Genomic DNA, 16,462 nt, shown 5'->3' with positions numbered 1-16,462 from the left:
ATCTCTTGGTTGGGTTATTGTGACACTTTTCGAAGTATTCTTGTTGTATACATTTGCATTATTAACTTCGTTTTCTTTTTTCCGGTATACTGGTTTTTTTGAACTGGACCTATCAACTGCCTCGATCTTGCCACTCTTTATAGCGTTCTCGATGAGCTCCCCTGAGATAACTAGATCAGCAAAGTTTTTGGTGGCATTTCCAAGTAAATGCCCTAGGTACGGAGCCTTCAAGGTGTTGACAAAAATTACAGTAGCTTCTTTTTCAAGTAAAGGGGGTTGGACCTTTGCGGCCACGTCACACCACCTCTGGGCATATTGTCAGAAAGTCTCATTATTTCTCTTTTCCATATTCTGAAGAGTCCACCGATCAGGAACCATATATATGACATGGCGATACTGTTCTAGGAATGCCTTTGCCAAGTCTCTCTATGATTTAATGTGAGCCCTAGTTAATTGGTTGTACCATTTGGCGGCAGATCCTTTCAGACTGTCTTGAAAACAGTGAATCAGTAGCTTTTCGTATTGCACATGGCCGGCCATCCTTCGGCAAAACATGGTGATATGAGATGAAGGGCATGTGGTACCATCGTATTTTTCAAATTCGGGAACCTTGAACTTCATAGGGATGATCAAGTCTGGGACCAAACTCAGCTTTCTAGCGTCAAACCCATAGAATGATTCAACCACTTCAACCGATTTTACCCATTTCATCCAAATTCTTCAACTGTTGAGTTATTTCTTCATTGGCTTTCTCCTTTTCGGCTAACTCATTTAGATCTGGAATTAGGTGCTCAGTACTAAATTATCCTAGCCTTACTCCTGGAATAGACTGATAGCTATTTGGGAATGTGGATCCCATTTGTTGTTGTTGATTCTCATTGCTAACATATGCATGAGATCGAGCTTCTTGAGGTATCGAAGAACGAGCAAAGATGTGTATAGGTGTGAAACCAAGAGGAGGACTAAATTCTGTTGTGATCCCTGGAGGGGGTATGGAATCTTGGTTAAAGGAGGCGGGATTTCCAGCATGACTCTTTTCAGCATGTTTCTTGAATAGGTCCTCTAATTTCTGCAGCATATTCAGTTGTGAACTGCAATATTGGCCTCAATCTTTTCAAATTTACTTTTCATTTCTGCCTGCATATCTTTCTGCTCTTGCTCGAGACGGTCCAATTTGTCGTCCATCTTCTTACTCACTTTCCTGGTATAGTAAGAATGTTGCGTTTCTTTGTTGCTAATAGGGGCCAGGGTAACTGCGATTGGAAACCTTATCGTATTATTTTGGTGCTTTTAATTAATGAATGCATGTCTTAATGCGAAATATTTAAAATTCATACATAAATAAATACAAATGAAGAATGAATGTATGCAAGAGGTATTGATCCAAAAAAGTTAATTGTCATAGAACAACTTCCATTATAACAAAAAGTTTTCATTACATAATAGTTCACTTCTACAGATACGGCTTAGTTCAACATTCATTGCAACAAAAAGTTTCATTACATAATAGTTCATAGATACGGCCTAGCTCTTCTATTAAGCTCAGCAATTTCACTAATCATCCACAACATCTTCTTCCCACACTTAGAAATCGGATTGATGTGGTGCTCGATGACCTTTGCTTCGACAGCTAGTTCTCCAATGTATCTGGCAACTTCACTCATCTGTATTATGGCCTCGGCTACCATGTTGCTTCTGGCTGCATTTTGTTCTTCATAGAAATCATTTGATTTTTGCCACTGTTCAGTAGTTCCTTGAAGATTTCGCTCTAGCTCATTAATTCGTACATGAAAACTCTGCAGTGCACTTTCCAGATGTTGAATTCGCTTTCGCAGTAAGGCATTCTCTTCAAGACTTTCCTGAAGATCACTCGGTCCCCGGAGAACATTTTCTTGGAACAAGGATTCTTCGAGTTGTAGGATGTAATCACTGAATTCTGTGTTTTTAGCCCGACACTGAGCCAGATCCTCTTCAAGTCTTGAATGTTTTTCCTGCATCCTTCGATTGAGACTTCGTACTTCTGTATTTTTGTCTCCACACCTTTTTATCCAGCTGTTGCTTGTCTCTTGCCTTGCTTCAAGCGTAGTATTGAAGTGTTGCTTTTCCAATTCCCATCTCTTCCTTTCAGTATCAAATTCTTCGATTCTTTGTCCTCTATCATCAAGTTCGACAAGCATGTTATTCATTTCAGCTTCAAATCCTCTAAACATGATGGTCTTCTCAGCCTCGAATCCCTCAAGAATGCTATTCTTTTCATCTTCCAGTTCTTTGACACGATCTTTCTCCCTTTTTAATTCTTTCATAGCTTCGCGATTCTGAGCTTTATATTTTATGATCCACTCCCTCTTATCAAACTCAAGCTCATCTACTTTTTTTCTTCCCTTTCTCTAAGCTCTTGAGTAGACGATCGTTTCTTGCCTTCATATTTTTGACTTGATGTTTCTCTTCGTTTAACTCTTTGGTTAATTGTGCTGACGTTCTGCTTGACCCAACTATGGACCTAGATTTTTGCAGCTTGTAGTAATCCTTCTTCAGATCTTTTAAATCTGATTCTATTTTTTCTTTTCTCACTTTTAGCATTGCAAATTGTGCAGCATGAAAGTCAGCATCGATACTCAACATGTATTTGTCTTGTCGCATCTGTTCCAGTTCTTTTGACCAACCTTCTTTCTCGGCCTCGAACTCCGTTCTCAAGATCTCTACCTCTGATGGGACTATCTGAATTCTTTCTTCCATAGAGATATCCTCATTTTGGTCAAGTAGAGGAATATTTTCATTCTTTCTAGCATACCTCCACTCCTCATAATCTGGCGTCAACATCACTTTGGCTGCCTCAGCTCTAGTACGGAAAGTCTTTTTCCATGCTCTAACTGCCTCAAGGATGTTCTTCTTATAATTGTTTCCGTGAAACACAAATTCAGATGATTGCAATCCAGCAGTGACATGGACAAATTGACGGCCATCATATTGCCTCAAAACCAAAAGGGGTGCGTACCTAATTCCTCCCCACAAACCAAGCAGCATCACCCAATTGTAGTCACCACATTTATAGAGGAGTTCACTTTGTATTTGCCAAGGGGCGCGCCAAACAATGTCCTTGTCTCTCATATTTCTAAAGGCATTTATCCACATGTCTTTAGTGACTCCTTTTGGCCAATCTTGCTCGAGGAATTCTCTCAAAGGCGAGTAGCTGGTACTAAAACGATGATATGAAATCTTTTCAATTTTCCAAAAATGACTACGTATCCAGACATATAGTAGTTGTTCGCACCCTGAAAATCGACCACCTCCAAGCCTTCGACAAGCATTCAAGGATCGGAAGGTCTCTGTTAAAATCACAGGAGCAGGGTTGATCTTTTTTGGTAATTGTTCAAATAAATCCACAACTGCAGCCTCAATATATCCCAAGGCCTTCGGGAAGATGACTAAGCCATAAATACCCAGTGCTAAAAGATCAAATCGAATTTTCTCGTCAGGATGACTTTGAATAATTTCTTTAATAGCAGTCCAAGAAATACCTTCGCCTTTTTGTTTGGTACGAGCAACCACCCATTCCTCGCGAACTCCCGTAATTTTTGCTAATTTGATTCTGAAGGGTTGAGTTTTGATGGATTTGGAATAAATTCGATTCTCTTGAGCCTCTTCTATGTGCAACAAAGCAATATATTCTTCGATGGTAGGAACCATATCTTCTTGATTGAAAGTGAAGCAGTTGTAACCTGGATTCCAAAATTGAATCAAGGCTCGGAGCAACTCATCCTCTATGTCAACATACAACATATAGGAAATGTCCCCATAACACTGGTAAAACTGCAGTTTCTTACTTGATTCCCATTTTTCCCAAATGTCTCGTAAGTCTTAGACGTCATTTCTTTTAAGAGAAATAGGAGCATAACCCAATAATTCTGACACATGATCGGCTTGCAAACTGTCCCCTTCTTGTCTTTGTAGTGCTTCAGACCACTGTCGTACCTCGGAGTTTTGAACAATTTGACTCGAATACTTTTCGTCCATTACTAAAAGCTTTCCAATTTGATGATTAATTAAAGATCAACACCCTCAATCTTGAATGATGCAATGCAATATCAAAATGAAAGGAAACAGAAAATGAAACAAGATAACCTTAAACCGCATAATTTTCTAATTCATGCATTTATAAAATATATTTAAAAAAAGGTTAGAGTTCATTTCTCCTTTGTGTACACTTATTTGGTACCTATGGACAAAGTTTCGGCTTGGTCTTAAATCGGGTGGGTTTCTATGGTTTATTATATGCAGAGTTTCGGTTCTAAGAGTAAAGGTACTCGAATTGTCCTTGTTGGTGCCCCCTTGGGCGAGCCAGACCCTCAATCCTCACCCATTATAGGCTTAAGCGGATCGAGTTCAATTCGAGAGGGCACATTTCCCTATGCCTAACACGGATAAAATTCTCACGAAGACATAGGATATGTACCCCGGAAGCTAATTGCTAGGTCTGACACGGAGAAAATTCTCATGAAGACGTCGCTTTCACTCCCACTTAAAAGGAAGAGCTCGTGTATATAGCTTATGATGCAATGCAAGTATTGTGTGTGAGGAGAAATTATCAAACCTTTGACAAACAACGACACAAAAATGAACTAAAGCGAATCTGAGACTTTAACATCTGAAACTTAATCAAATACACTCATTAGTATACAAAGATATTAAATAACAATTGAAAGGAATCAAAGGAATCGTAAATTAAATATAACTGAATTCTCAATTTCTAACTATAGACACCATATATAATCGATTTAAGGCTTGAGCCTCTAATGTCCCCAGCGGAGTCTCCACGTATAACCAGAAATCCATTTTAGTAATAAAAAAAAGTTGGGGGTCGATTACGTGTGGGAAGGATAAGCACCCCCACAACGCCCCAAAATTGGTACCCATCGATTATATATTGTCTCTAAATAGTAGAAATCTAAGAATTCGAATATATATTTAAATCACGATTTCATTATTCCTAATTCAACCATACAAATATTATAGAACAAAAATTATAAGGAAAATATAAAATATTCTCTTATTTCCAATTGAAGAGAAAATACTCCCTAAAATACTTTAAGACGAATATTCTCTTTCAACTTAATAAAAGAATATAATAATTTTTTCCTAAGGATTCCATATTAAAAAATTTATTCTACCAAAGAAAAAAATTAATTCATTAATCCGAATATTATTAGAAAAGATAAGAGATATATTATTAGAAAAGAAAGAGATATTCAATAATCTAAAAACACCGAGACTTAATCTCTAATAAAATTAGCAAATTGTCTCGATAAGTTTAAAATAATGAATATTTCCTTTTCCCTCCAAAATTAATTAATTTTAAATGCAATCAATTTTTAGGTTTTTCTAGTGGGATATTTATTTATTTTAAAATATCGGAAAATGGCATCTAGTTATTTTAGACTGTCCTATCATAATATTTAAAATACATAATACCACCCTTAAATCCAATATCTAATCGATTAAGTTATGCTAATGAGGCTTTTAAATAAAATAGAATATGATACAATGAAGCACTTAGAGAAAAATATCATGGATTAAAAGAAAAATTTTAAATTTATTTTTAACTTTATATTACTTTTAAATATATATAATTTTTCTAAATATTATATTTAACCTATGTCATGATATTTATAAACACTATAACATTTACACAATAAATATATGTAATACTAAATTTTTAACTTTATATTACTTATAAATATATATATAATTTTTCTAATATTATATTTAACCTATGTCATGATTTTATTATAAAAACACTATAACATTTACACAATATAATATTATGTAATACTAAAAAATAATAATGAAGTAAGAGACAATAAAATACATAAATAGATACATATTACATAAAACATACTTTAATGGTATAAATAAACAATATACATTATCTATTCATTACATGGTGACAAATAATTATAAAGCAACTTTGATATCTTAAACATTAATAAAACAAATATTATAGCATTAAACCAGAAAATAACAAGTAGAAGCCCCATAATCATAACAAAACCATAAACATAGGACTAAAATGGAATATCATAAATATCAATAGCCAATCTCGAAAAAAAAAATAATACATCTAACAGAGGACTAAATTAAAATAATATAAAAACATGAATCTAATTCATAAATCTTAGAAAATAAAAGGAAATGGTGACTAAATCACAAAAAACGCTAAAACTAGGAGGACCTGAAGCACGATTAACCCTAAATAATGACTAACACGCTAATCATATTAAACAGAAAGGACCAAGAGGGTGATTTAACCCTAAACTAGTGGCCATTGTGTATAACACGCTAAAGGTTCAAGGACCTTAGCGTGGTTTACCCAAAAAGCTTAAATATCAATACCCCATCCCTTTCCAGAACTCATTTCTACATGAAAATAGCCCTAACTCCTCCCCTTTCTTCCTCACTCCAAACGGCGTTGCACGCCGAAACCAAGACAAAGCTCGGCCACCCCACGCCGGTGGTGGTTTTCCTACACTCGTGTTAGTCACACACACTCATATCTCACCAGATTCGGCCCTAGACCACCCTAAACCGAGACTAAGACCACAACCCTAAACGACCAAAAGGGTTTCCGACGCTCTCCTTTCACAACGAAGACACCCCGGCGGCATGAACTCAACCGACCGGGCAAGGTAAATTCTCTCCTAAATCGTTATTTTATTTCATTTTTGTTTTTTTTACCCTATAACTAGCATCCAACAGGAAAAAAGAAAAAGAAAAACACACATCGAAATACCTTCAAACGAGATTGCTGGAAAAAAACTGATTGTATTTCCTTTTTGATTGCTCTGAATTTTTTTTTTCTGTCCCTTTGTCTCTGTGTACATTTTTGTTTTTCCATGGATTATATATCCATATTCTTACATAAATTTAATATAAAATAAAAACCTAATATAATACTAGGTTGCTGTTTGTGATCATTGTGAGTTTTAATGCCCCGGATATTATGGGGTTTTGTTGCAGGCGTAGGGACATGGGAGCTATTTGGTGGCAGGGGTGAGGCATGAGGCTGCTGTAAGTTTAGTAAAAAAAATTGGTGCGTACAGATGATAATAATAAATCAGATAGAATCATTATAAGTTTTTTGAATGTTTTTTCTTGCTCGTGATAAGCTAACCCGATTCATTCTATAGGAATGGTCGTTTCTTTCATAGCAAAGTTAAATTATATTAATAAGAGCAATATTGAGTTATTGACCAAAAGTCAAAAATTGCCAAAAGTTACTTCAAAGAAGCTCAAAAATTATCAGAAGCAGCAGATTACTATCCAATCCGACACGAATTGAAACAAAGAACAAAGTTACGCCATGATCACACGATAATTAACCCCAACTTAAAAACAATACAACTTACAACAAACCGCAAACAATCAGTCAAGTTGTACCAAAACCAATCGATTACTACAAACAGCAGCACCCAATTCTGATATTTATCCCTATCCGCACAAACGTCCACCGTTGCATACTTTGTGGATAGAGCAGTCTACCATTGTATCTGCTTGCTTAAGATGAAAATTAGGGAGAAAGAAGAGCTACATACAGTTCTAGCATGCCTTGCACATCACTATTCAAGGAATCTTTGAACTCACCTTCCTTATCTTCGAATTTGATAAGAGTTATACAATCCACCATAAAATCATGCTCACTTAGCAGGCTAATCTGGACAACATTGGAATAGAAATCATCAACATCAATTGAGCCTTCCCCGCTGACGAGACATCTGATTGATGTATGTAGCCTAAAACAAACCACCCCTTTAACACTGAAGAAACCATCAGGATCCGGAACAAACAGCACGCTCAAACATGAGTTAGAGAAATCAATCCAATTCGTCAGCACAACGAAGACCAACACCCAAAAAACTTAAAAGCTCCTTCAAATTTACCAGAAAATGCCTCGATCTTAAGCTCTAGACTCTGATGAAATTCAAAAGCTGCTCTATATTCTTCAAATAACATTTAATCATGCACAATGAAATCCTCGAGCTCCAGCTCTCTCCCATCAACCTCCACCACCAACTAGGGCCGTAAATGAGACGAAACAGATCGTGAGCTACTCGAGATCGACTCGATCAAAACCTCGATAAATACTCGACTCGAATGGACTCAACTTGAGCTCAAGCTCGAATCAAGTTCTTAAAGAGTTGAAACAAGTTATTTGATACTCGACTCGAAAAGCTGATGAGCAGCTCGAAAATATAATATATTAAGATTTTATTTTAAAAATACAGTATAAAGTTTTCATGTATTTAAGGTTCAAGTTCAAGCTCGAGCTTGAGTTTGAGGCTTCAACAAAACAGCTTTACAAAACACTAGCTCCTAACCGAGAGCATTAGAAAATCTTGGACAAATAATCCAAACGCCATTCGCACTATAATTCGGAAAAAAGTGAACTGGAATAATACCAAACAACACATCCAACATCCCCTAGAAAATCATTAGCATACCAAATATAACTTCCAAAGAATCGAGGTTCAAAGCTAATGAACTAAAAAAATTGAGTGCCCAAATAAAGGATAAATCCAACCACGCTCTTTCCCAGATTAGTTGACAATTCAAGGTTCGATTACACAGCAACAAGAAACCACCACATAAGAATCCGATTCTGTAGCTCCAGATCCTTTGCATTAAAAAATCAAGCAGGAGATTATGATCCATAGCAAACTAACACACGAAAAATAGCCTCCAAATCTGATTCATTAGAATCCAAAATAATCAAAGATCCTGAAGAACCCAACAAGTAAATGCAACACTCAGCTATCATGTTACTCCTCACCTCCAAGACCACCATCGAGGCCTCCTTTTACAAAATAACCATAAGTCAAATCATCAAAGCACACGAAAATAAAGTCATCATAATTAACGCCACTGAAAACTACCTCCACCATATCACCGAATTGGAGCAGCTAAGTTCTACAACCCTTCCAGCCTTGCATATTCGGCCACCACTTCTTCATTTCCTTCAATTCTAAAACCTAACTGCTTCGCAAATGTCCATCCTTCATTTGCATTTTTCACGACAACTTTTTTTCCAATTACTGAAATCCGAGTCCGAGAGAGATCTGGCTCACACATCCAACACCTTCTCCTCTCGAGCCTTACTTCTCTGTTGTTTTATGGCGTGATCCCTTTTTTTTATCTTTCAGCATCCGTTAAAACTTTGTTCTGAAGGGCTAACATAGACTCGTACTTTTTCTTCCCGTGATATGCTTGCGCCCATTCTCAGCCGAGATCATTTCTGAGTCTGAAATGTAAAATTATAAGTTAGAATTTGATCATGTATGTTTCCAGGTGCGATCTTTAGTAGGTGATGAAGTGTCTCTTGTTGTTCAAACCATCTCAGGTGTAGGTCTAGCTTTTGTCACTGGCCTATTCATTGCGTGGAGACTTGCCATTGTCATGATTGTTGTCCAACTGCTCAGCGTCTGTTTCTTCTATACTCAATTGGTTGTTCTTAAAAGAATGTCCCAGAAAGCCATCAAAGCACAACAAGAGAGCAGCAAGCTTGCTGCTGAGGCAGTTTCCAACCACCGTACAATTACTGCCTTCTCATCTCAGGATCAAATCCTTAAAATGCTGCAAACAGCCCACGGAGGTCCAAGAAAAGAGAATGTTAGACAATCTTTGTTTGCAGGTCTTGGACTTGGAACAGCTCAATTACTTAATGTCTGTATTATGGCCTTTGATTTCTGGTATGGTGGAAAACTCATATCTCAAGGATATATCACTGCAAAAACCCTCACTGAAACATTCATCATTTTAGATAGTACCGGTGTTGTCATTGCCCAAGCTGCAAGCATGACATTGGATTTGGCAAAGAGCACTGAGGTAGTGGGATCTTTGTTTGCTATATTAGACCGTAGCAGAGGGATTTAACCTGATGAATCTAATAGCTACCTTGCTGAGGAAATTGCAGGTCGTGTACAAATTTGTGACTTTGATTTTTCTTATCCAGCTCGGCCTAATGTGACAGTTTTAAGACTTCTCAGTCACCATAGAAGCTGGGAAATCAACAGCATTGGTGGGACAAAGTGGATCTGATAAATCAACCATCATTAGTTTAATAGAGAGATGTTATGATCCTCTTAAAGGAGTAGTGAAGATATATGGTCAAGATGTAAAGTCATACAAGCTAAGGTCGTTGAGGAAACACGTGGAACTTGTTAGCCAATAACCTGTTGTGGAATTCGGGTTAATTTCCACAAATAATAACAAATTCACCTTGAAAACTATTATCTAGGTGACTAGTGTGAAAACGATTGTACTAAAAATCACACCCAAGGTAGATTCCCAGGAAAGAGGAGGGTCATAATGGTCCCTCTTAAAACCCACTTTCCTTAGACAGAACTACCAAGACATGTAATTTTAATAGGACAATAATTAACAACAACTATACCCGACAATAGCTATTAAATAGACATAAAGATAACACCAAAATTTAACGAGGTTAGGCCAAAATTATTCATACCTCCTCGAACACTACTAAAATAATATTTCACTAATAGAGGAAATATTACAAAGAGAAAGAAATAATACAAATAGCCTTTAATATAGAAGAAGACTTATATTTGTGGGATGCTTAACTAAGGAGGAGAATGGTTCTATTTATAACAAAAGAATTTCCATCCTCCTTATACACAACCAATGTGGGACTTTGCCAAAAAACCAACAAATCTCCACCTTGGAAAATTCCACACACATCTCTCAAAAATCCAATCTTCAGTAGTGTCTGCAAATTCATCTTTCAATTTGTAACAATATTGACCAAGTCTAAACAATGTTTAAACTTGACCGCAGTTATCACTTTTGTCAATATATCAGCAGGATTCTCAGTAGTCCGAATCTTCTGGATTATGACTTCACCTTCTTCTAGAATCTCTCGTACAAAGTGATATCGAACATCGATGTGCTTCGTCCTTGCATGGTAAACCTGGTTCTTTGCTAAATGAATAGCACTCTGACTGTCAGAATGCACTTTGATGTGCTTCTGTTCCATTCCCAATTCACCAAGCATTGAAGCCAAATTGCCTCTTTCACAGCCTCTGTAACTGTCATATACTCTATCTCTGTAGTAGACAAAGCCACTGTTGACTGTAAGGTGGACTTCCAACTGACTGATGCCTTTGCAAATGTAAACACATAACCAGTAGTTGATCGACGCTTGTCCAAATCACCTGCATAGTCTTAATCACAATACCCAACTACACACTGACCTTGTTTGTCCTGCTGAAAGACCAAACCAACATCTACGGTGTTCAGAATATACCGCAGAATCTATTTCACAGCTTGCCAATGCTCCTTTCCAGGATCATGCATATACATGCTCACAACCCCAACTACCTGTGAAATATCAGGTCTCGTACACACCATTGCATACATCAAGCTACCAACAGAACTTGCATACGGAACCTTTGACATGTATTCTCGTTCTGCATCATCCTTAGGTGACATGGATGCACTGAACTTGAAATGAGGAGCAAGAGGTGTACTAACTGGTTTTAACTTCTCATTCATACCAAAACATTTTAGTACCTTCCTCAGATATTCTTTCTGAGACAAACAAAGCCTTCCCAATTTCTTATCCCTTAATATCTCCATGCCTAGAATCTTTTTCGCTTCACCAAGATCCTTCATCTCAAACTCCTTGTTCAATTGAGTCTTTAGTTTCGCAATTTATGTCTGATTCGTGGAAGCTATCAACATATCATCAACATAAAGAAGAATATATATATATGATTCGTCTTGTAACTTGCGTAAATACACACAATGATCATATTTGCTTCTTGTATACTTCTGTCCTATCATAAACTTGTCAAATCGCTTGTACCACTGCCTTGGAGATTCCTTCAATCCGTACATCAATTTTTCTAATTTGCACACCATCTCTTCTTTTTCAGCAACTTTGAATCCATCTGGCTGAGTCATGTAGATTTCCTCATCCAAGTCTCCATGTAAAAATGCAGTTTTTACATCCATCTGAACTAGTTCCAAATCCAGCTGTGCTACCAAAGCCAACAAAATTCTAATGGAGGAATGTTTTACAACTGGAGAAAATACTTCATTATAATCAACTCCCTCCGTTTGAGCGTAGCTTTTAGCCACCAATCTTGCTATGTAGCGGATGTAATTCTTGTCAGTAAATACATCTTTCTTTTGCATCACCAATTGCAATTGATGATGTTCCTGCTGAAGCAGTCCAAAGTTCATAACATAAAAAGTGGAGGATCATCATGAATGAAGAAATGCAATCCCTTCAAAAGAATTAGACGTGCCAATTGTTGTGGAATTCGGGTTAATTTCCACCAATACTAACAAATTCACCTTGAAAACTATTATCTAGGTGACTAGTGTGAAAACGGTTGTATTAAAAAATCACACCCAAGGTAGATTTCCAAGAAAGAGGAGGGGTCACAATGGTCCCTCTTAAAACCCACTTTCCTTAGACAGAACTACCAAAACAAGTAATTTTAATAGGACAATAATTAACAACAACTATACCCGACAATAGCTATTAAATTGACATAAAGAGAACACCAAAATTTAACGAGGTTAGGCCAAAATTATGCCTACCTCCTCGAACACTACTAAAATAATATTTCACTAATAAAGGAAATATTACAAAGAGAAAGAAATAATACAAATAGCCTTTAATATAGAAGAAGGCTTATATTTGTGGAATGTTTAACTAAAGAGGAGGATGGCTCTATTTATAACAAAAGAATTTTCTCTCCTCCTTATACACAACCAATGTGGGACTTTGCCTAAAAACCAACAGAACCGACTCTATTTTCTGGAACAATAAGGGAAAACATTCTATATGGAACATCAGAAAAAACCGATGAATCTGAAATCATTGAAGCAACCAAAGAAGCAAATGAAAATGATTTCATAGCAGGCCTAGTAGGTTGTTACGATACCTGGTGCGGAGACAGAGGTGTGCAACTATCTGGGGGCCAAAAGCAATGGATTGCTATAACCCGAGCCATATTGAGGAATCCGAAGATTTTATTGTTAGATGAAGAAACCAGTGCACTGGACAGTAAATCTGAGAAAGTGGTGCAAGAGGCATTGGTGCGAATGATGATTGGGAGAACCAGTTTTGTCGTAGCACACAGACTAAGTACCATTCAAAACTTTGATGTTATTGCCGTGTTAGACAAAGGGAAGTGGTGGAGAAAGGTAACATCTTTAGTAGCCAAGGGGCCAACGGGAGCTTACTACTACTACTATTTGATTAATCACCAAAGTAGAGTACAAAATTCTTAGTATTCAAATAAGGTGTGTATTTTTAGATGTTAATTTGAGTCAAGAACTTCTGGTACGACGAAAACCATCCCTCTTGAGAGGTCATTTTTGTACTTTAGTGAGTGATGGAATTATGATAGTATTCAAATAAGGTGTGTATTTTTAGATGTTAATTTGAGTCAAGAACTTCTGGTACGACGAAAACCATCCCTCTTGAGAGGTCATTTTTGTACTTTAGTGAGTGATGGAATTATGATCCAATTCTAGTAACTATATACTAAGAAATTATATATATGAAGATCAATTTTTAATAAAATTATGATCCAATTCTCATTTTACTGAAATTAATAAAATCTAATAGAGGTAAGTCCAATGAATTCAATTTCATCTTGGGTTTCAGCAAACAACTTGGTTTTTATTCATATCTTCAAGCCGAGCTTTGGGGCGTATATGAAGGTTTGAAAATTGTATGGTCCCATGAATTCAAGAAAGTATTGCTTTAGAGCTATAGTGCCGATGTCCACAAACTTTTATCCCTACTTCGACTGTAAATCCGTTCTCCTTGATTCGTGCCATAACCGCCCTATGCACTAAGGCATGGATGGTTGACATTCTACTTATTCGACGAGAAGCAAACTTAGTAGGTGACTACATCCGTCCTACTAAATATGTCCAATATTGACTTTCAAAAAGTCAAAAATTTTAAACTTTAACCACAATTATTTTAATTTTTTTAAACAACTAAATTTTATAAAATATATATCTAAAAATTACTTGATTAAAGGTTTTTAAAATATATTTTTCATATTTTTATCAATAATAAATATTAAATAATGATGAGTTAAAATTAAAAAAAAATGAACAAAAAAAAATCAACAGAGAACAATAGACAAATTTAATAGGACAGAGAGAATAATATTCTTCATAAGAATATTTATGGTCATCTTACATCTGTATGAAAATGTTGATAAGTGTTTTATTTAATTTATATTTTTTATTAATAAATTTGTGTTACCTCTTTTTATAGTGCTAATTTGGGTTATTTATGTTTGAATTTGTGCAAGACTCTGTTTTTCAAGAAACAACAATTAAAAGACAAATTAAACATATTTTCCTAGTTTTTGGGAGAAGTGGAGGCCAACTTTAATTGGAAGATCGATCCAAACATAAATTGTGAATAAATAATCCAATCAGCAAGATCAAAGGAGAAAAGCAAGACAAAACACAATTCTTTTGGAATTAAAAGTTGTAATTGAATTCAAACATCTTAGATTTTATTATTTATTTAATTAGGATTTTTTCGCTTAGAATTTTAATTGGGATTTTAATTATTTATTATTAGGTTTTTACTTTACTATCAATTAGGAATTTAGTGTTTTTGATTTTATTAAGAGTTAGTATTTTATTTTCATTAGGTTAATTCAAAGCTATAAATATCCTCTAGGAATAAAACTTGAGAGATGTACAAGTTCAGAATTCAATATAAAACTGGTTATGACTTTTTCTTTTGTTTTAGGTTTTCAGTTTAATAAAAATATTTTTCTTCTTCATCTTCTTTCTTTCTACACGACATCATGTTCTCTACCATGCTTGGCTAAATTTTTCTTTTTGCAGAAGCGCTTTATATCTTCAGATTTCTTTCTTTATTTTCGTCAGACAAGGGTGGCAATCGATCTTCCTTCAAACATCTTAACACTTTCAAATCCAAAAAGCGCACAATGGTTTGATCGAAGTTTTGATCTACAGTTGGGAGGAGAATTGTCTTGTAGCAAGTTCAATTCCTTAAGAACAAACTTAGTGGCGCCCCCCCCAAGGGAAATCAAGATTAGATTCGATTCTCATCGAGACATCATAATCCGAGCATGGGTTTTTCTAGTTCTAAATTGGTGTTAATACCGATAGCTGATATTAATCCAAACAAGGGCTAATTTTCAAGGATTGGCTTTGGAAATCAGTTCACGAGAGAGAAGAGCAAGTTGCAAGGGTTGAGTCTTGTAGACTATAACCGGCAAGTATTCAAAGTAAAATATATTTCAATGATCGAGACGGATTGAGGCGAAGCGAAGCTAGAGACTATCTCTTATCTTAATTAAATTTCTACACTTTATCTTTCTAATTTCTATTGCTTTTACTTTAGTTTTATTTAATTTAATTTACATTATTATTGTAAACCCCTTTTTAATTTTCTTGTTTTACATATTTGTTGGTTAAAAATCAATTCATATTGATATTAGAAATTTCTGAATCCTTGTGGACCGACACACTTCATCTCTATATTACATCCTTAGCATAATTATCTGAGAAAAATGATTAATTATTTGACAATTACGACGATTGTCAACCAAAAAAAAAGTTTGTTTGTTAAATTCATTCAGTTGATTAAAAGAAGCAAATTTATTAAATTGACATTCAATTATTTTTTGATATTTTTGTCAATCATTTTGTGCTTTTATGTACAAATATTTAATATTGAAAAATATATTTAAATTATTGAAAATTATAAAATTTATAAAAACCAGCAAAAATATAAAAAAAAATTAATAAAAAAGAAAATAATTAACATCAATTAAAAAAAAATTTAATTTACTTTAATCTTACTTTTTAATAGTTAATTATGTACATATTGGACGCATATTTTTATCGGAGACTCACTTAAGTTCGATTAACTTGACTGTATATCAATTCTCAATACAATTCTAAAATATAAGCCTATACTATATCTAGATTTGTTCAAATAATACAAGCCTAGTACTATATCTAGATTTGTTCGTATTTGTTCAAATCGATTATTATTATTGCTTTCAATCATGTGTAAAAATTGTGTTTTTCAATTAATATTTCATAATATGGTAATCTTTTTTAAATTTCAAATCATACACAAACATAAAAACAGAACACCCGAAGAATAGTAACTGGGAAAGTTATGCCATAATCTATCACGCCTCTCCTAAATATTAAATCATTTCGTTTTTGTACAATGTAGAAAATGGGAGACCAATCGGCTTCATCTAAGTTAATATTATGATTAAAATACACCTTATAAAAAGAATTCTATCATAGTCATTAAATGTCAAACGTTGTATTTGTTGCTTTGCTTAAACAACTGGTCAACGAACCACATGGTTAACAAATAATAAATGCCATATATAATATCAACCCAGTACTTGTG

The 16,462-nt window shown here is 35.1% G+C and overlaps 1 pseudogene; it reads left to right on the top strand.

Moving 5' to 3' along the window:
• The first annotated feature begins 6,983 nt into the window (after nt 1–6,983).
• Nucleotides 6,984–13,364, top strand: LOC120144364 (annotated as a pseudogene).
• Nucleotides 13,365–16,462: the final 3,098 nt, after the last annotated feature.

The sequence above is a fragment of the Hibiscus syriacus genome, unplaced genomic scaffold, assembly GCF_006381635.1.
Source record: "Hibiscus syriacus cultivar Baekdansim isolate YM2019G1 unplaced genomic scaffold, ASM638163v2 tig00110889_pilon, whole genome shotgun sequence".
Lineage (NCBI taxonomy): Eukaryota > Viridiplantae > Streptophyta > Magnoliopsida > Malvales > Malvaceae > Hibiscus > Hibiscus syriacus.
Note: the sequence above shows the minus strand (reverse complement) of the source record. Positions and strands in the feature narration are given on the sequence as shown.